We start from the raw sequence: 20,681 nt of genomic DNA, 5'->3' as shown, positions 1-20,681 counted from the left end.
ATAGTATGCCTCACTGATTCCGATCAAATCAAAATCACTTCTCTAATCTACTTGATCATGCTGGTTTGGCCTTTGAGGAATGGGAATAATAAGAGTTTGGTTATAGCTCAAACTAGTCCCACCCGAAACTATTTCGGAACTTGCTGGAGGAGACTAGGCAAAGATAACTCAAATCATTGCATTATCCATGTTTTGAAGTGACACGAGAGTGACACCATCCTTTTCTATCCACTTGTACCAGCATGAAACAAGAGGATGTTTTCTGTCATGGTTAAAAAAAAAATCAAAGCAAAGAAAAAAGGCCCAGCCAATCAAGAATTACACTTTGTACTCCTCCACAGATTTAGAAACAAACAGCAAAGAGCAGACTTAATGTCAGGTGGCATTTGATCCATAACCAAATGACTTGCTCAGGCCCTCCGTCCAAACTCTGACACGTGGCTCGGTTTTTACTCTCTTTACAATCGTATTTCAGATAAAGAAGAAGTATCTAATTTGTGTGCATGAAACACATGCTGTCTCCTGTATAACCCTTGCAAATTCAGCAATACGTGTAAACTTACTGCTTGTATATAATGCATTATGAAAGGTAGTGTTACATATTTATGTGAATGTATGTGAATTACCATGCAGGTGTTTGCTTCCGTGTGTAGTATATTAAGTTGTTGTGTAGTTGTTGTGGTTGGAGGGTCAGGAGCCCTTCTGAAAGAGTGGCAGGAAACGGAAGTGGCCGGAAGCGGAAGTGACGGAAAACGGGGGAGAAAAGACACGAGGGAAAGGAAGGTTTCTTCTTCCTCGCCCCGCGACGACGAGAAGGTGGAATCGACCTTACGCTGCGCGGAAAACGCGCCGTTGCGAAACGTCTGGCGAGAGGAGTTACCTGGGCGGTAAATACCTTTTGACACGTCCAGTCACCGTGAGTTCGTGCACGAAACCAAGCGTCCGGGACAGTTTGCCCCGTCTACAAAGACGCGTACGGGTCCTCACGTTGGGCCTCGCTCGCGTCGGAAGCCGCGCTGGGTTTTGCCCCGTGGCTTGGCAAGGAGGTGCGCTGCAGCCGCGGCCCCAGTCCGAGACGGCACGTTTAGAGCACGTCCGCCCGGGGCTCGTTCAACCGCCCGTGTGCGGAGAGGAGAGACATTGACCACGGAGGGAGTCAGGAGTGGGGCTCACGTGAGGAATGTATAAGATTAAGATGGCCATCTTAGAGTTTGTGTAGATGAGTTCACATGGTTGTAATATTGATTGTGCATTGTTGATGGGTTGATTGCTCAGTGAATATATTATTGATTATTCCGGATCCTTGGTGTGGGGTTTCTTCTTGACCGGAATTCATATTGATTGCGTTACGAAAGCGTATAAACCATATATCTTTCTGGCGGGGTCCCTCCCACGGTCCGGGGGTCACCAAGACCAGGTAGTTACCGGGAGGACCACGTAACAGAATTGGGGGCTCGTCCAAATTACGATTTGCGGTTTCGCAATTGGGTCTACGTCCGGGATCTAAAAGTGTATAAAATAATAAAATAATAATAATTTTGGTAATTAAAATTTATTAATTAATTATTAATTGGTAATATTTTTTTTTTTTTGAGAAATTGGGGAAAGTCTTGGGGTGAAGGTTAACAGGTGTTAACGATAGGCACCATGGCGTTTGTGGCACAGAACTTTGGGGTAACCCCGAGTGAGGCACAGTTCCGAGCATTGCTAAAGTCGGATCTCTTGAAATTGGCCAAACATTTTAACTTGGAGGTCCGAACTAATTTGAGGAAGGCAGAGTTGCAGGCCACGGTGATACAATCTATGGTGGGATTAGGAACATGGGACGAGTTAGCCTGGGAGTGGCTACCCGAAGAACCAGAAGACGTGGAGCTCCGGAAACTGGAGTTGCAATTACGGAGCCAGGAACGGATCAAAGAAGAAGAAAGGAAAGCAGAAAAGGAAAGAGCAGAGGAAGAAAGGAAAGCAGAAGAGAGGAGAGAAGAGAAGCAAGCAGAGGAAAGGAGAGTGGAAAGAGAACTCCAGGAAAGGTTAAAAGAAGAAGAAAGGAAAGCAGAAAAGGAAAGAGCAGAAGAAGAAAGGAAAGCAGAAAAGGAAAGAGCAGAAGAAGAAAGGAAAGCAGAAAAGGAAAGAGCAGAAGAAGAAAGGAAAGCAGAAAAGGAAAGAGCAGAAGAAGAAAGGAAAGCAGAAAAGGAAAGAGCAGAAGAAGAAAGGAAAGCAGAAAAGGAAAGAGCAGAAGAAGAAAGGAAAGCAGAGGAGAGGAGAGAAGAGAAACAAGCAGAGGAAAGGAGAGTGGAAAGAGAACTCCAGGAAAGAAGAGAAAAGGAACAAGCAGAGGAAAGGAGAGCTGCAAGGGACCTCGAAGCAGAGGAGAGAAAAGCGGAAAGGGAATTAAAGGAACGTGACATGCAGCTTCAGCAAGAAATCAAATTCAAGGAGCTGGAGTTAATGAGAGAACGGGGAGAGGCACCACCCTTGCTGACGGGGTCGACACCTAACCAGAAAACCTGGGATGTGGGCAGACATGTGAGGCTGGTTCCACCGTTCAGTGAAAAGGAAGTCGCGAAATTCTTCCCACACTTTGAGAAAGTGGCTCGACAATTAAACTGGCCGGAGGAGGCCTGGACCATACTCGTACAAAGTGTGCTGGTGGGGAAAGCTCAGGAAATTTATTCGGCATTACCAATGGACCAATGTGCAGATTATGAGGTACTGAAGAAGCACATCCTCAAGGCCTATGAGTTGGTTCCGGAAGCTTACAGGCAAAAATTCAGGAATGCCAGGAAGAGGGAGAGTGAGACCCATGTGGAGTTTGCCAGAGTGAAAGAAAACATGTTTGATCGGTGGTGTGAGTCAAAAGGAGTCGGGAAAGACTTCGAGACATTGCGGGACTTGATCCTGGTGGAGGAATTCCAGCAGTGTGTCCACGAGGACATCAAAGTGTACCTGCAGGAAAAGAAGGTACCAAAGTTGTGGGACGCAGCCACCATGGCAGATGATTATGCCTTAACCCACCGAATAGGGGCCCACGAACCTAACTCCTCGCCTAGATCTCCGCAGGGGAGGTGGGGAACAGCAGGTGCGGAGAACGACCATACATGGCGGCGGCCTCGAGATGATTATGGGGACAACTATGATACCCCACCGGTTCGAAATCAGAGGGATGCGGGCCCAAGACAAACTTATAGTTCGGGGGGCCCGAGGCAGACCCCGAGTTTTTCCTCCGGGCCTACTTGCGCGTTTTGCAAAAAACCTGGACACTTGATGTCCAGTTGTTACCTCATGAAAAGGGACAACCCAGAGCGGAGTCCGACTATTACAACTCCGAATGCGATGGCTAGCGTAAGAAATCGCCATCAAGAGGGTTACCAACCATTTGTTTCCGAGGGGTTTGTGTCACTGGATGGAGCCTCGACTAACCGGAGACTGGTTAGGATATTGAGAGACACAGGGGCCCATCAATCTTTAATGCTTGAAGGCATTTTGCCATGGTCCGAGGAGACGGCAACGGGGGATAGTGTTCGTTTACAGGGGATCGGGGGCGGTGTTAGTGCTCCCCTTCAGGTCATCCAGTTGGAGTCCGATTTGGTGTCAGGACCGGTCACCGTCGGTTTACAAGCCACGTTTCCTGTAGAGGGTGTATCTGTGGTTCTCGGGAATGATTTGGCCGGGGGTCAAGTTTATGGTAACCTGAGGGTTGATAAAGAGCCCAGCAGGGAAAATAACACCACACCAGCTCGGGATGGTGACAAAAGTGCCAAGTTATTTGTAGGGGGACTGAACTTCAAAACAGAGGAAGAAGTTCTGACCTCTGTCTTCAACAGATATGGGCCGCTGGTGGAAGTGCGGTTGGTAAGAGACTGGGAAACGCAACAGTCAAGAGGGTTCGGCTTTGTCACGTTTGCCAGCACAAAAGACGCCAGAGAGGCAGAGAAGAATTGGAATGGCAAGGATTTGGAGGGTCGGACCATAACAGTAGGGAAGGCATTTCGTAGGCGTCGAGAGGTCTACAGGAGAGGACAACTGGGCGGTAGTTTTGGTGGTGGCCGCAGTCAATATTATTATGGAGGCTCCCTGAGTTACGGCCGCTCCCGAAGGAAGAATTGGCAAAGTAGTGGCCGAGAAGAAGACCGGTATTCAGGGGACTACAGGGACCAGTGGTCCCACCCTAATTATTAGGGACGTTCTGAGAAGTTGAAGCACTGAAGGCGGCGGAGCCGCCGAGCCAAGATTCCTACACGAATTAACCGTGAACGCCGTTCCTAAAGGCGTCCATGTAGTGAACTTTCCTGCACGGACTAACCGTGAACTCCACGTTCCTCAAGGCGCCCATGTAGAGAACTTTCCTGCACGGACTAACCGTGAACTCCACGTTCCTCAAGGCGCCCATGTAGAGAACTTTCCTGCACGGACTAACCGGGAACTCCGCGTTCCTAAAGGCATCCATGTAGTGAATACTCGGCTTGGCCTCCCGGAAAAGTGCTATCGAGTGGCTTAACTGGCTTTATTTTTAAGTGATAACTGTGCCCGGGGGGAACTGATAATGTGGGGGGGTTGAGTTATCTGGTTTGTTTCTCCAAATTGGCCGGCAAAGAAAGTTTTCGCTGGGTTCAAACTTTCTTTCTTGAAGGGGGGGAGTGTTACATATTTATGTGAATGTATGTGAATTACCATGCAGGTGTTTGCTTCCGTGTGTAGTATATTAAGTTGTTGTGTAGTTGTTGTGGTTGGAGGGTCAGGAGCCCTTCTGAAAGAGTGGCAGGAAACGGAAGTGGCCGGAAGCGGAAGTGACGGAAAACGGGGGAGAAAAGACACGAGGGAAAGGAAGGTTTCTTCTTCCTCGCCCCGCGACGACGAGAAGGTGGAATCGACCTTACGCTGCGCGGAAAACGCGCCGTTGCGAAACGTCTGGCGAGAGGAGTTACCTGGGCGGTAAATACCTTTTGACACGTCCAGTCACCGTGAGTTCGTGCACGAAACCAAGCGTCCGGGACAGTTTGCCCCGTCTACAAAGACGCGTACGGGTCCTCACGTTGGGCCTCGCTCGCGTCGGAAGCCGCGCTGGGTTTTGCCCCGTGGCTTGGCAAGGAGGTGCGCTGCAGCCGCGGCCCCAGTCCGAGACGGCACGTTTAGAGCACGTCCGCCCGGGGCTCGTTCAACCGCCCGTGTGCGGAGAGGAGAGACATTGACCACGGAGGGAGTCAGGAGTGGGGCTCACGTGAGGAATGTATAAGATTAAGATGGCCATCTTAGAGTTTGTGTAGATGAGTTCACATGGTTGTAATATTGATTGTGCATTGTTGATGGGTTGATTGCTCAGTGAATATATTATTGATTATTCCGGATCCTTGGTGTGGGGTTTCTTCTTGACCGGAATTCATATTGATTGCGTTACGAAAGCGTATAAACCATATATCTTTCTGGCGGGGTCCCTCCCACGGTCCGGGGGTCACCAAGACCAGGTAGTTACCGGGAGGACCACGTAACAGTAGCATATATTTTATTCTTGGGGATCAAAGTCCTTTTTTTGGATACAAGAGTTTGGCTCATGGAAGAGCAAGATGACACAAAGTATCAAACTGACTGGGGCAAGAGTGCCACATATAGACAGCACAAGCAAGGCAGGAATGGAGGAGGAGAGGAGATATAGTTACCTGTAAGTAAGAGATTTGAAGTAAGGTATGATTAATGGGGGTAGAAAATAAATGACAAATAGGAAAGGGGGAGAGGGGTGACATGAGATGGTACGGCCGTGCCTGCTTGAAGCCATGGAGTGAAGGGTGTCATTGATCCACCTCTGGGAAGCAGTTCCACAAATGGGAGAAAAAGAGGAAAAAACAGTAGAGGTGGGAAGTAAGCCTGGATTTTGTGATTTTTAACAAGATAAGATCATTGGAAAAAGTGTAGATCCTGGAGTAGTTGGTGATGGCCTGAGGGCTAAGACAGGAGAGGGGGTTGCACCAGAAGCGAAACGTTACAAAACAGAGAGGCAACTGACATGCCTGTGATATGAGAGCAACAGGCCTTTTGCTTCAGCCTAATCATAGAAGATAGCAATCATGTTCAGAGATTTTGATTCCATAGAATCGATGAGAAAAGGATATGATACTTAAGCCCCCCAGTCCATAAGGGAGAGTCGTACTCTGGTGAGCCGTGGCCAAAAGCAATGTAGGCTGAGAGTAGCTATATGAGTGGATATTTCAAGGAATGATTGGAATGACAGATGATGTAGCTGGCACTGGCGGATGGCTTGGCTATATGGTCAACCAGGTTGAGGTCATAGCTGATGGTGATGATTAGAAGTTCAAGACATTGAACCTCTTCCAGTTGCTGACCATATAAAGAGGTAGATGGGTTTGTATGATTATCCTTCTGGAATGACAGGGTAAGACTGTGAGATTTGTCAGGATTGAAAGCCATGTTATCAGACTAGCATCTAATTGATTCCAGCTCAGCAGAAGGTCACCCAAATCTCTGCCTATCAATGTGATGGGGGTACTCTATGGCACAATGTATAATCATCTGCATAAAGGAAGAGTTTTCCAGAGCATCAGAGAGGTAATGTTATGTAAGGAACATGAATGAATGCAAAATATTCCCTTGGGGACACTCCAGCTTTCATTGGGAGAGGAGAAGGTTCCGATGATACTCACATGTCGACTGCATGAGTAGAGCAAGTCAGAAAAACATGTATGAAGGCAGTCTTGTATGCTGAAGGCAGTGAGCTTGGCAAGCAGAGCAGGGTGCCAGACTATCTGAGGTGTATCAAATGCCTGGGATATGTCCACAGAGACTGTCCTGACCTAGTGTTTGAGATGTAGAGCCACCATCTATTGCTGAGAGAGAAACAGTAGCCTGTCAATCGTTGAGTGACTAGGACAGAATCCAAATTGGTCAGAGATCAGACTGTTTGGAAAGCGGAAAGACTTGATGCCCAAAGAGATGATGGATTCCGTGACTTTGTTGTAATTTGAAGTAAACTTACTGGTCTGTAATTGAGAGGATCGGCTTTTCCAACCTTCTTGTGAATGGGAGTGTTGTTTTTTTTTGTTTATGTTTTTTCTATACAAAGTCAAGGCTCGTGGAAGAGCTGGAACACAGCACAGATCAGAATGCAACAGAACAGGAACAGTAGAGAGAGAAAGGGGAAACACCAACAGCAAGGCCGATGGACAAAACAGATGGAGATGGACAAACAAGGGATGCGGGTAAATGATGGATAAATGATGGATACAAGATCAAACTCTCAGGAAGGAAAAACTGGAAATTTGGAGGCGAGGGGGGGTTAACTGGGGTAGAAAAGATCATGGTTTTGGATTGGGGATGATCTGACATGATGGAGAACAGCTATCTTGAAGACCTGGAGGGAATAATGGCATTGAAGAGAATGTGGAAGTTGGTTCTACAGGCAGAAAAATAAGAGGAACAAATGAGTGGAGTTGAGCAGTGATTCTGGATTTTGTGAGTTACACCAGCAGGGGTTTGTTTGATAGTGGACTGTGTGAGCCCTGCATAATCCTGGGGGAAGGGGTTTGGGGAGAAGCACGGAAAGAGCAGAGGGTGCAAGACCAGAAAGGAGGTAGTAGAAGACAGTGAGACAACCGACCTGCCTGTGATGGCAAAGTGATAGGCCCATAGACTCAGCTTCATCACAAGAGATTCCAATGATCTTGATGGCCTCAATTTCTTTGGTGATGGTGTCAAACTGGGCAAGGTGTGAGAGAGGGGCACCAGCCCAGAGGAGAGAGCATTATTCCATCAAGCTATGGAGAAAGGCCTTGTAGGTGGCAAGAGTACAGATAGGCCAGGAAAGGACTTCACACGACAAATGGTGCCCAGTCAGTGCCTGGCTGTGGAAACAAAAGAGATAAAGAGGATTTTCGAGAGAAATCAGAGAGATTGTTGATTGATGAAGATTAGGAATAGGATGGGGGCCTAGAACACTAATTTGGGGAAGTCCAGCTTTAACACTCCAGCTTTAGCAGAGATGAAAGGATTCCGTTGAGAGCCAGACGTTGGCTACGAGAGTAGAGGATGTCAGTAAGTTATGTTTGTAGTTTGCCTTGGATTCCATAGGCTGAGAGTTTGGAGGGCAGGATGGGATGCCAGACTGCATCGAAAGCTCCATATATTTCTGGAGAAATGGCTCTGATCTCATGGCTGACATCGAGGGCCATCATCTATGTTCGCAGACGTACAGGCAAATGGGAGGTAGCCAGAGAAGGACAGAGAGCAGACGAATATGAAGCAACAGCAGCAGAGCAGGATTTGAGAACATGCATCCTGATGTCATTTGGGCCCATCGCTGATTAAGAGTCGAGGCTAGACAGAAGTATATCTACCTTCTTGGGCGAGGGGGAAAAGTAGGGACAGAGTGGGATGGGCTGGGGACACGGGATTTGGGGCAAACACTGAGTTAAGACATTCTGGCTTCTCTCGCACAAAATCCAAGTGAGGCCATTTGAGGTGGGTGAGGGGATTGAGGGGTGGGGAGGAGGGGAGGTGGGAGAGGACACCAGGGTCTATTTAATCTATTCCAATTACTTTGAGCATATTTAATACAATGTAGTTGATCTGTTTTCATCACTTGCATTGGCAATTACCTTAATTAAAACAGATCAAGAATGAGAATGGAAATATTAAAATAAAAACTCGAGATTTCCACCTTCGTTTCGGAAAAGACGTTTTTTGAATGTAGCACTTTTATAACATACCATAACCATGGTGTTTCTGATTAACTTGCTAGAGTAGTAAAAAAAAAAAAAAAAGCTCTGAATGCCAACATGTATGTCGTATGACTTAAAGAATGAATCACTGTAACTCATTTGTAAGAAATCTTCAGGCATCTAATATATAAAGCTCATTCTAACCACTCATTGACTGACTGATAATAATGTATGATAGCTTCCGTGTGTCAAAGAAACCTGAAATTTGGCGTGCCGACGACCATCGAAGCTGATACACCGGGAATTAAATCACAGAACCGTCGGAAATTGTGAAAATGAAAATTTATGTAAAAAAAAACCTAAATGCTTCTGTAAAGAAAGAACCTCAATTGATATGTACCAATTGAAATTGTAATTTCTATAACTGTAAATTGTGAAATAAAAACCTCAATGAAATGTACGTAAAAACCAAAAACGCATCCGTAAAAAAAAAAACTTAAAAAAAACTAAATCGATATCTCGCAGCAGATCGATGATGCTTGCCTATAATCATAAAGCTTCTATTTATTATGTACCTACATATGAAGCATGGCTTGTTTTTGCTTACAATGTGTAAGCATACCCGAATAGTAGGTATGTAAATACAGGCTATATATATTGAACAAATAGGAAATAAATTCCTGCGTGGTGAAAAAATTCTGACTCAACCCGGGACTCCAACCCACGAGCCTCATCACCTACGCGGTGACAGCCCACTGAGCTATTGAGTCTACGGGATATCCTCAGAGATTTCTCACACTAACACTGTGAGCTTTATAATGGCCGATGTCTTATAATTGCCTGCTAGGCAGACCCCGGATGTGAGTGTATGTTTGTGTATGTGTATGTAAGTGTGCGAAAGTGCATTGAAGATTAACTATATAAAAACGTATATATATATATATATATATTTATTTATTTATTTATATATTTATATATATATATCGTAAGGTGGGTGAGGAGGATGTACAGCAACGCAGTGCCTTTGAAAAGGGGACACGTAAGACGGCCGGGAGAAACAGCCAGGTAGCAAACCACAGTGTTGTATGTCCTGGGGTTGAACTTCAGCAGGGAAAGGATGTGAGGAGAGTGAAATGGCCAGGTATGGGAGAAAGGGAAGTATAAAGGTGGGTGTTTGAGTGTTCCACCATGTTTGTTTGGTGCTGTGGATTCTGGATGTGGAGGCGATTTTGTTATTGTAGTCTGCATTCGCACTGGCTGGGGGTGGGGGTATGTACGCATCCAGGTGTAGTTGCTGCATGTGGATGTGTATGTGCCCCTGCTGGCCCACCTTAGCTGACCGTATCGAGGTTGAAGGGCCGAAACGGGATGACGCTGAGGACCTCGACTGAGGACCCGGTCAGTGCGGCACACTTGTGACCAGGTGTGTTTTGAACTGATATGTGTGTGTATATATATATATATATATATATACAGTATATATACAGTATATATATATATATATATATATATATATATATATATATATATATATATATATATATATATATGTATATATATATATATATATATATATATATATATATATATATATATATATATATATATATATATATATATATATATATATATATATATATACATATCATGATCTAATCAGACAAAATGCATGAAAGGAACTGTGTATGTGAGTTCCACCATTCGCCTGACTGCCCATAATTTCTATATTTTACCCTTTAGATTTTAGAACATTAGAATTTACGAATTTACCGTTTAGAAGCTTCACTTTAGCATCTACCCTATAGAACACTCTCGAGCAGCATTTTTACTGCGGAGGTAACACAGGTTTGCTATTTCTTCTGACTATCTTCTCTTAAAATTGTGACGGGTTTCTGTGAAGTCGGTGATAGCATGATAGGGGAGCATAAAGCGTTACCTAAGTCGTTGTTTCAACGTGGGAATTCCTGTTTGATTATATGAGCAAGAGTCGGTTGAGAGTTAACGAAGGGTCCACTTTGGGAGTGGGAGGTTGAGGCTTTGGGTTTGGGGGAGAGCAAAGATGGGACAGACTTGGGATGGTGAGGCTGAGGCTTTTTTTGTGGAGGAGCTATCAGAATTGCATGGGTATTGGGTAGGTTTACTCACAGTAAAGGTGTGTGTGTGTGTGTGTGTGTGTGTGTGTGTGTGTGTGTGTGTGTGTGTGTGTGTGTGTGTGTGTGTGTGTGTGTGTGTGTGTATAAGAGGGGATGGGGGGGTGTTGTGGGTGATGCAATCACCATATGGGTAATGTGCTACTTTTCTAAAAATGAAAGTGAAATACACAAAACAAGGGGATACAAAGAAATATGAGGGATGAAACAAAGACAGACATTACAAAACAAATATAATAAAAACCTGATTTTTAAGGCCATTTTCCCTGCTAGAACGGAAGATAGCCTTGTGGGCCCCATGACAACCATCGTGGTTCCCTTTTAAGGCAATGTTTTATGGTCGGATGCCCTTTCTGATGCCTAGCCCTTTTAGTCACGTCTTACAGCATGCAAGGATATGGTGTACCTATTCTAAACCAGGGTGCACACCATGATCATTCATCCCAGCAAGCTGGTACTCAATTTGCCAACCTCAGAGGGATGATCAGGCTGAGTCAACCCCCCTGGCATTAATTCAACGATCGACTGGGTATTCGAACCCAGGATCCTTGGATCCCAAGCCGGCACCCTAACCACTAAGCCAACACCAGGCTACAAAACAAATATAATGATGTAATTAAAAGTTACTAGGGCATGCCCGTACTATATATATATCTAAAATTATATCCCCCCCCTCTATTTACATGAAATGGTTTGGTCCAAAGCGAACGGCCTGCGAGTACGGTGACAATCCCCCCCCTCTATTTACATGCAATGGTTTGGTCCAAAGCGAACGGCTTCCGGAGTTTGGTAAAGAAATCGCCATCGCGTGCACAAACGCGCAGGAAAGCGAATGAATCGCAAATTCGGTTTTATTAGTTTTAAAACATAGTTTAACGCCAACATAGTTTGCAAACGTGAAATAAATGAATACGCTCTCAAATGTGCCATCCGAGGCAGAGTGTGCCCGCCACGTTCGGCACACGCGATCGTTCGCTGCTCTCTGATTGGTTGAATCGTTTTTTGGACATAGCTCGGTAAGTAATTGTCCGATTAATATGAAACCTTGAAAAGGCACATCCTCGGGTCCCCAGCAATATACCTGGCAAGTTAAAAGTATATCGGACCCGTGGTTGTCGAGAAACAGCGGTCACAGACAAACAAACGTACAAACGTACAAACGTACAGAGATTACTGGAATTATAGATAGATACAATGGACCAAAAATGGCACAGCCTTATGTTCACAGCAGCATGATATCAGTTGAACCAAATTTTTACCAGCTACATGTTGCAGGTCTACAAGAGCTTCGCATTGCTGTAGTTGTTGTTGTTGTTGTTGTGGTTGTTGTTGCTGTGGTTGTTTTTGTGGGTCGATTTTTGAAATGTGCATCCATTGGTCGGAAAGCTACCGGACCACACCCACATCTGTCGCTTAACTCCACCCACCACACCGAAGCAAAATTATATGGCACCATCTTGGATTTTTTTGGTTGGCCAAACACATTATGGACTTGTAGGCCTCTGCTGATTATCCACTGCCTGGGTTTGTTGCATCAGATTTCCATTGGGTTTGTTTGTGTCGAGTGTTTTTCATGATGAGAGACCCTAAAAATCTAATCATATGTTGAATAATAGTAAGGTATAATCAAGCCCTTCAGAATGCACGGTACGTCATAATTCAGAACGCATGGTAATCAAGTGTTACATTACGTTATGCAAATTACGAAAAAAAGATAGCGTTAAGTTAATTTTGAATGGTCCCATATAGGGGTTAAGCAATCCGTGACCATGTGACGAATCAGCTTGTTCTGATATAACCGTGGGGAGGATGACATGGATGAGATGTGTCAACTTAATATTTTAATAGCGCATTAAATGTGTGTTTCCCAATCACACTGCTCATCTTTTAAGAGTGCTTTAAATGTGCGTTCCTCAATAGGCGCGTTACCAGATTTTGTTGCAGGTTGTGACCTCAGTGCAGTCATTCTTGGTAATCAATGTATACACATCATTATTAAGAAGTGACTATAGTTATATCAGTAATGCACTCCACTAAATGAGCCATCCTACAGAGGACGTTATATGAAAGCACAATTCTCTCCATTCCTACACCACATATTGTGCAGCTTGTAAGACTTTAACCATTATATCATATTTTGGTTGAACAAGGTTTTTGAAAGTCTTTCTTCATCATTGTCAACATCATTCATCCTTATGCACTTATCTTCGAACCACTTCATTTGTGTCTCGTCATGATGGTGCAACGTCGTGGAAAGCACAAGTACAACTTCATCAGCACTAGATAGTGGCTTTCTGCCTCTTTTACAGTAAATCTATGCATGGCCTGCCTTACTCCTGTCTCATACAGGCCCTGTCATTCTCCATACATCAGCCTTGTGAATACACAGGCAAACTCTATAAAAAATGCATGGAATCAATAAGACTAAATCTGATGTCTTCATTCTGGCAGGACCGATGGTTAAATATTAATAACAGCATGGTATTTTTTCACATGGACAAGAAAAGCATGTACAGAGGCAACGTGGTCAAAAATCTTTCTGATAGTGGAGCAGGGCATTGTGGTGAGTAATTAAAAGCTTCTGTTGGCAACATAGATGGAGAGTTAATAGTGGTTAGAGAAGAGAAAAAATAATTTTACAAAGCTGATGGCATTTGAATTCATTTTCCAGATTTGAACATCTAACCTTGATATTTATTTGGTTACAATTATTCTTTCATTCTTCTCATTTAGTAAAAAATGTAAAAAAATATATACATATATATATATATATATATATATATATATATATATATATATATATATATATATAATTATATATATTATAGTCGAAACTCGTGGAAGAGCTAGTATTTGGACATTTAATAGATCAGGACATGACAGGACAAAAGGAAAAATTGAGAGACAGAGGGGGGAACACCAAAAACAGAGTTGAAGGCCAAGACAAAAGGAGGCTTGGACAAATAATGGGTGTAGGGAGGAATGGGTGGCTGGAGAGTATGCACAGGATGGATACAAAAGGAAAGTCTTAGTCTCAGGGAAAACATTAAATTTGGCAGTAGGAGGGATTGGGGCTGAAAAGGGGTGTGGGTGGGGTAATGGGGGTAGAAAAGATCATGGCTTTGCATTGGAGACAATCTGAGATGGTGGCGAACAGCTGTCTTGAAGACCTAGAGGGAAAAATGAGCTTAAAGAGAGTGTGGAATTTGGTTTGCAGGAGGGAAACTAAAACAATGCGACTGTGTCGCAATATGACTCCGCATAGTCCCACAACGGGTAGATTCCATCGTTCACCGTCCTAAAAATAAACAAGTTTGATTTCAATCCCTTCAGCTGTTTTCAAGTATCACATTTTCACCAGCCATGACAGGTTTCACATCGATCGGTGAAGCAGTTTCAGAGAAGGGATTTTTTAAAATATCGGCTTTCAAGCTAATATGGCTGCCATACCACATGGCATATGACCTTAAAAATGTACACTCTGCATACATATGGGTAGGGGATCACATTTGTTAAGTTTCGTGTTGATCGGATAAGGTTACTTTTTCTATCTGAGATGACTGCCAAACCATGTGATCTACGACATCATCATGTTCAAACTGTATGCAGCAATGGTGCTAGATGACATTTGTAAAAATTCGCATTGATAGGGTAAGCGGTTTCAGAGATATAATTATTTAATATTTTCCTTCAATCCAATATGGCTGCCACACCATGTGACCAATGATGTTTTCTTGATAATCTTTTAATTGCCATGCCTAGTCAATGCCACACGTAACGTTTCAAGTCAATCGATTTGGTGGTTTTGGAGAAGATGCTTTTTTAAGGTTGTAGGTTAAATCCAATATGACTGCCAAACCACTATGATGTCATAAATTTAATATTTCAATACAAATGGGTCATAGATCATGTGCATGAAATGTCAGATTTCTAGGATAAGGAATTCAATTAAAACATTTTTGACTGGTATACCACTTCACCTATGATGTCATCATCATCATGCTTTTGTTCCCTATTGGATGTACTTGACAATGTGCCAAGTTTCAAAATTTTCAATTCAGCGGTTTCTGAGAAATATATTTTTATTTATTTGCGTTTAATCCAAGATGGCTGCCATGCCACGTGACCTATGACGTTACAATTATCATAAAAACATTCTACATGGGTGTCACTCCTACCCTGAAAGTTTCGTCTTAATTTGACATGTGGTTGCTGAGAAAAACGAAAATGAGGTTTAGCCCATACGGACAGTCGGACGAACAAACAACCCGAAAGCATAATGCCTCCGGCCACCTTCAGGGGTGGAGGCATAAAAAGAGGAACAAATGAGTGGAGGTGAGCATCAATCCTGGATTTAGTTAGTTTCACCATAAGTAGGTTGATGGTGGACCGTGTGTGCTCTGCAGATATCTGGTGGGGGTGGGGACAAAGCACGGAAAGAGCAGAGGGTCAAGATCAGAAAGGAGGTGGAAGAAGACAGAGAGATCACCGACCTGTCTGCGATGGAAAAGTGATAAACCCATATACTCACCGTCAGCGTGGGAGATTCCAATGATGTTGAAGGCCTTGCTTTCCATTACATCAAGCTACGCAAGATGTGAGACGGGGCGCCATCCCAGAGAGGAGAGCAGTACTCCATCAAGCTGCGGATAAAGGCTTTGTAGGTGGATAGGAATTCAGGTGCGCCAAGGAAGGACTTTGTACAACGGAGGATGCCTAGTCGACGGTTGGTTTTGGAGGCCAACGTTGAAATGTGGTTTGCCCAAGAAAGATCATGGCTGATAGTGAGAACCAGGAGCTTGATTGACTGAACTTCCTCAAGAGAATTGTTAAGAAAGTAGAGATAGGAGGGTTTGCCAGACCATACATTCGGAGAGGGATAGTGTGATTTGTCAGGATTGAAATACATCTTACTATAATTCACCAAATGTCCGTCCGTCTGTCTGTCTGTCCATCCGTTCGAAGGTACCGCAAAAACGGCTGAACCGATCGCAACGATATTTTGGGTGGGTAATCCTGGGATTTCTTGGAGTAAAATAGGGTATATTGTTTTTCCAATTTCAGCTTTGGCCTCCTGCATAACGTTATTTCCCCGGGTGCCACACAAATGACTGCACCGAACGCTGCACAGCTGCACTGCACGGCTGCACCGATCGGACTCAGTGACCTCAGACAAAGACCTTTTATAAGGACATGGGTTGAATCCCTGCTTGAGAGAATGCCAACCCCTCCCCGCCATCACGGTCGTTTCTCCAACTCACAATCCTACGAGATATGCGGAAAGGACGACCCAAAACCAATTATCTTCTTTGTGATTCGTATATAAACATTATTAAAAGTAAATAATGACCTCGGCCAAAGTTCAAACGACGTGAGTTTAATCTCAACATGAGAGAATTCCACATAGCTATTTGGGCGGTGCATACGCTAACAGATCGCTGTCTCCATCGATCTTGCCAAGGCCGTAACACCTATCGGCTCAAAATCCTTTTAACTGTTGACTTGGTAGTTTTCACAATGAAGGAAACATTAACAATGTTGTTAAAAGTTTATTTTGTGATTAATTTGTGATTGGAGTTATGTTGTTTGGAATGAAAAAAGAGATATCGAGTTCAAGTAAATGACGACATGCGTGATGGTTTCTACTTTCTAAACGTGAACTTCACGGATCACCATATGCAGATTCGCCACGGACCCACGATCGATGTTTCTATACGTGAGCGTACCCGTTTGTTTGCGAACGGGTACGTTTTTCATGGAAGTCCTTCACGAACTTTCTGTCCATGTCTGATGTGCGACTGAGGGTGCTACAGGAATGTGGAATTTATTGGTTTCATGCTTTAGCATTCGCCGTATCTACATTGCCTGTTTGCTTCCGGCCTCCCACCCGTGCATAGCACGGGTATCTCACTAGTATTAATAATATCACCTGAGTGCTGGAGTGCCGATGAGTGTTAATAATTATTTTACTTTGGGCAGCAATAAATAACAATAACAGTTTTAATCAATGAAAATATATGTCATTGTATGTGTCTTAGACTAGTGTCAGTATCTCATTCATAGAACCATTTGAAAGCCTTTTATACTTTGTTCTTCTGAGCTTGTCTTGACTCCTTGTGCATGTATGACTACAGTAAAAGAGAAGTGATAGCGAATATTAAAAAGGAGACCAAGTAAGGATGTTATCAAAAAATTTCAGTATACATATTTACACACACACACACACACACACACACACACACACACACACACACACACACACACACACACACACACACACACACACACACACACACACACACACACATTAAATCTACTACAAAAATAAAAATTTGTGTGATTAGGATGAGTGCTTGTGTCTAATTTGTAGAACTTTATGAACAGCTGCCGGCTCGGGATATATTTAAGTTCTTGCAAATCATCTTTTCTGCTTGAAAAAATCTTACAATATACCTGTTTGAAAAACAACTCAAAAATGTTTCTAATAATTGTACCTTATTTTTAGCTCACCTGGAACATACTTCAGTGGAAGTATTAGCATCATGCAGTGTAAGTCAGTCTCAGTGAGTGAATGAGTCAGTATGTAAACACTTGGAACTTCCTTCCCAAAACTACACACAGGATTTTGATTTTTGTATGTTTTTTGTCTTTTTATTTGTGTAGTTTGAAACTGGACCACAACCGTCATCACCTATGAAGTACCAAAGTTTGTTCACAACATTAAAAATATCAAGGTCTGAGAGGGGTGTGTGGGGGGTTTGAGTGACTGTTGCTTCTGATCCAGGTGAGCTTCAGGACCCACAGTGCTATTTGTGGTCCCATCTCTCAATGGTGAAGAATCATTTCTAAAATTACAAAAATTCTAGTATCCGGATCCAGATTTGGATTTTCACGAAAATCGAATATATTCGGCCTGGTCACCCGCCTAATCAGTCCACCAAATTTCGGCTGAATCCATCGACAATGTTTTGAGATATCCTGCTCACAGACAAACAAACAAGAAATATGTCGTGTATAGCACGATACTTGCAAAATCCCTAAAATAAGTTGTTGAGCTTTGACCAATGTTGACTCTTTGGCCTATGTTGACCTCAAAAATAAATGTTGGTTGAATTCAGTGATCTGAAATGCAAATCCTCTTCAAATTTCAGGGTCTAAGGGGTTCTATGGGGGAGAGAGGTGGGAGGGTGTCAAAATAGGTCCAAGTTTGACCCCGCAAAATTTGTTTTCCTCTCCGAAACTACACACACGATTTTGATGAAACATGACCACAACCTTCATCACCAGAGATGCTGAAACGAATAGTCAGATTTTCATCAAACTTTGTAGAACTTTTCAAGACCAGGGTCCGGTTGCATAAAGCTCCCTTTAAGGAAAAATTTGAGGATTTACTTCCATATTTCCTTATATTTCCCCTTAAGGACATACTTAATATAAGTTGAGGATGGTTGTGCTGTGTCTGTTGGTTCGGGGTACCACGTGATTGGGGGTTAATGGAGGAAGAATGTGCATGCGCAGAAGGGAGAAAATGCCGAATAAATAAAACCTCTTGATTCTCGTTCCTGTTGCTGTTTACAGTTTATTGAATCTACGGACACTACAACTGGCGACGTGGTAAACGTTTCTGGCGAACAATGACGACGGTAGGTGCGTCTATTAATCCGGACACCTCCATTAGTTCTGTTTGGTGTAGGGTTAGAAGTATGTATGGTAGGAATGGTGGAGGGTGGTCGATAGCTTGGTTGGTCAGCAATAACGCCCCTATTTATTCAAGCCAGGAGAAGGCCTCTGCTTTAGCGTCCTTCTTTTCAGATCAGTCAGGTGATGATCCTGTCGATTCGGAGTCAGGTGAGGCCAAGCGTCAGTTTGTTTCCCAGCACAAAGACATTTTCTGTGATGGGAGCCCGGATAACTCCCCGCTTAACATGGATTTCTCTCTGGGTGAATTAAAGCAGGTCATTTCCAAGTCCAAGAATAGTGCTCCTGGCTCTGATTCGCTCACTCACTCCATGTTCAGGCACATGGATGATAGCGTCTTGGAAGTGTTTCAGGTGTTGATCAATAAGGTCTGGGCTTCAGGTAGGCTCCCTGGTGCGTGGAAGCATTCGATAATCATTCCTGTTCTAAAGCCTGGTAAGGATCCTACAGACCCATCCTCTTATCGCCTTATAGCTCTTATTTCCGTTGTTAGCAAACTTATGGAGAAGATGGTTAATGAACGCCTGATATTTTACTTAGAAAAGAATAATCTGCTTAATAGATGTCAGAGTGGATTCAGGAGGGGTCGGTCCTCTTCAGATCAAATAGTCTCTCTGGCGAATGACATTAGGAAGGCTTTCATCGGCTGCGAGTCGGTGCTGGGGGTTTTCCTTGATATTCAGAAGGCCTATGATTCTGTCTGGAGGGACGGTCTTCTGTTTAAGATTCACCAGTTAGGCATCAGGGGCACACTTTTCTGGTGGGTCCGTGATTTCCTGTCTGGCAGATCTTTTCAAGTGCATGTTGGTGCTGCTCTGTCCTCCGTGTTTCTCACTAAAAAGGGCATTCCTCAGGGTAGTTGTATTAGTCCCACCCTTTTCAACATAATGATAAATGATGTTGCCTCTCTTCCAGGGGTGCGGGGCAATTTGTCTTTGTTTGCCGATGATATAGCTATCTGGGTTCGGGGCAGGAACTGTGCGTTCATCTCCAAGCGCCTTCAGGCTGATGTTGTCAGTATTGAGCAGTGGGCTGCAAAATGGGGTTTTGCCATCTCTGGGCCTAAGTCTAAGCTTGGAATCTTTACTCTCAAGAGAAAGGTTGAGGATGTCAGATTAACAGTCAATGGCACGGCCCTAAAGGTCTCTCCGGTGGTCCCCTTTTTGGGGGTGATCTTTGATAAGGACTTAACCTGGAATGCCCATTGTGCCAAACTTGTAGCTAAGTGCTCAAAGGGTCTCAACCTTCTCCGTTGTATCTCGGGTACTTCCTGGTCTAATACGTTCGCACTTTGATTACGGGTGTCAAGCCTTTTGGGACATGTCCCTGTCCATCCGGAGGAGGTTGGAAGGAGTTCAGTCCAAAGCTCTCCGCATATGTCTTGGTGCCTTTAAAAGCTCTGCAGTGAGCGCTCTCCTGGTTGAAGCGGGTGAGCTGCCTTTGTCACTTCGATGGGAAGTGTCTATTCTCAAATACTGGTCCAAATGCATTTCTTTCGGGGTAAATCATCCTGGCAGGTCTCTGTTCCTGGATTGCTGGGAGTATCATGCTCTCGGTAATCTCCGTCGGCTTCCCCCTTTTGGTCTCAAGTGTGTTAGGGCGGTTAAAGGGTTGGGGTTGGACCTCCCCCCGGTTAACACAGCCAATAAAGTGTCCCTATGGCTGCCTTCGACCCTCGTGGTTCCAGGAATTCACTTGGATTTACAGAGTATGACAGACAGGGACAATCCCGTCGCGACAAGTAACATGGCTGTGGAATTCATTCACAAGTTCTGGAGTCAATCTCTCCATGCTTATACAGATGGCTCCAAAGATCCGGGTCTTGGCCGCACTGCGGCTGCCTTCTGCATCCCTGATGTGAAGGTGACCAAGGCTTTCAGGCTTTCAGACCACCTGTCGGTATTTTCGGCAGACCTTTATGCAATTGTTTTGGCTCTTGAATGGATTATAGACTTTTATCCCCTCAGTGCGGTCATATTTTCCGACTCTCTCTCGGCTCTGATAGCGCTTAGGTCGTTCCAGCCTGGCAGTAGGAACGAATTGGTTCTGGAGGTAATTCACCTCGTAAGTTTGGCCCATTGGAGGGGCACGGTCATCGATCTATGTTGGGTCCCGGCCCATGTGGGCATTGCAGGCAATGAAGTGTGCGATCAGGCGGCCAAACGTG

Source organism: Myxine glutinosa, chromosome 2 (genome assembly GCF_964187855.1).
Source record: "Myxine glutinosa chromosome 2, kmMyxGlut1.1, whole genome shotgun sequence".
Lineage (NCBI taxonomy): Eukaryota > Metazoa > Chordata > Myxini > Myxiniformes > Myxinidae > Myxine > Myxine glutinosa.
Note: the sequence above shows the minus strand (reverse complement) of the source record.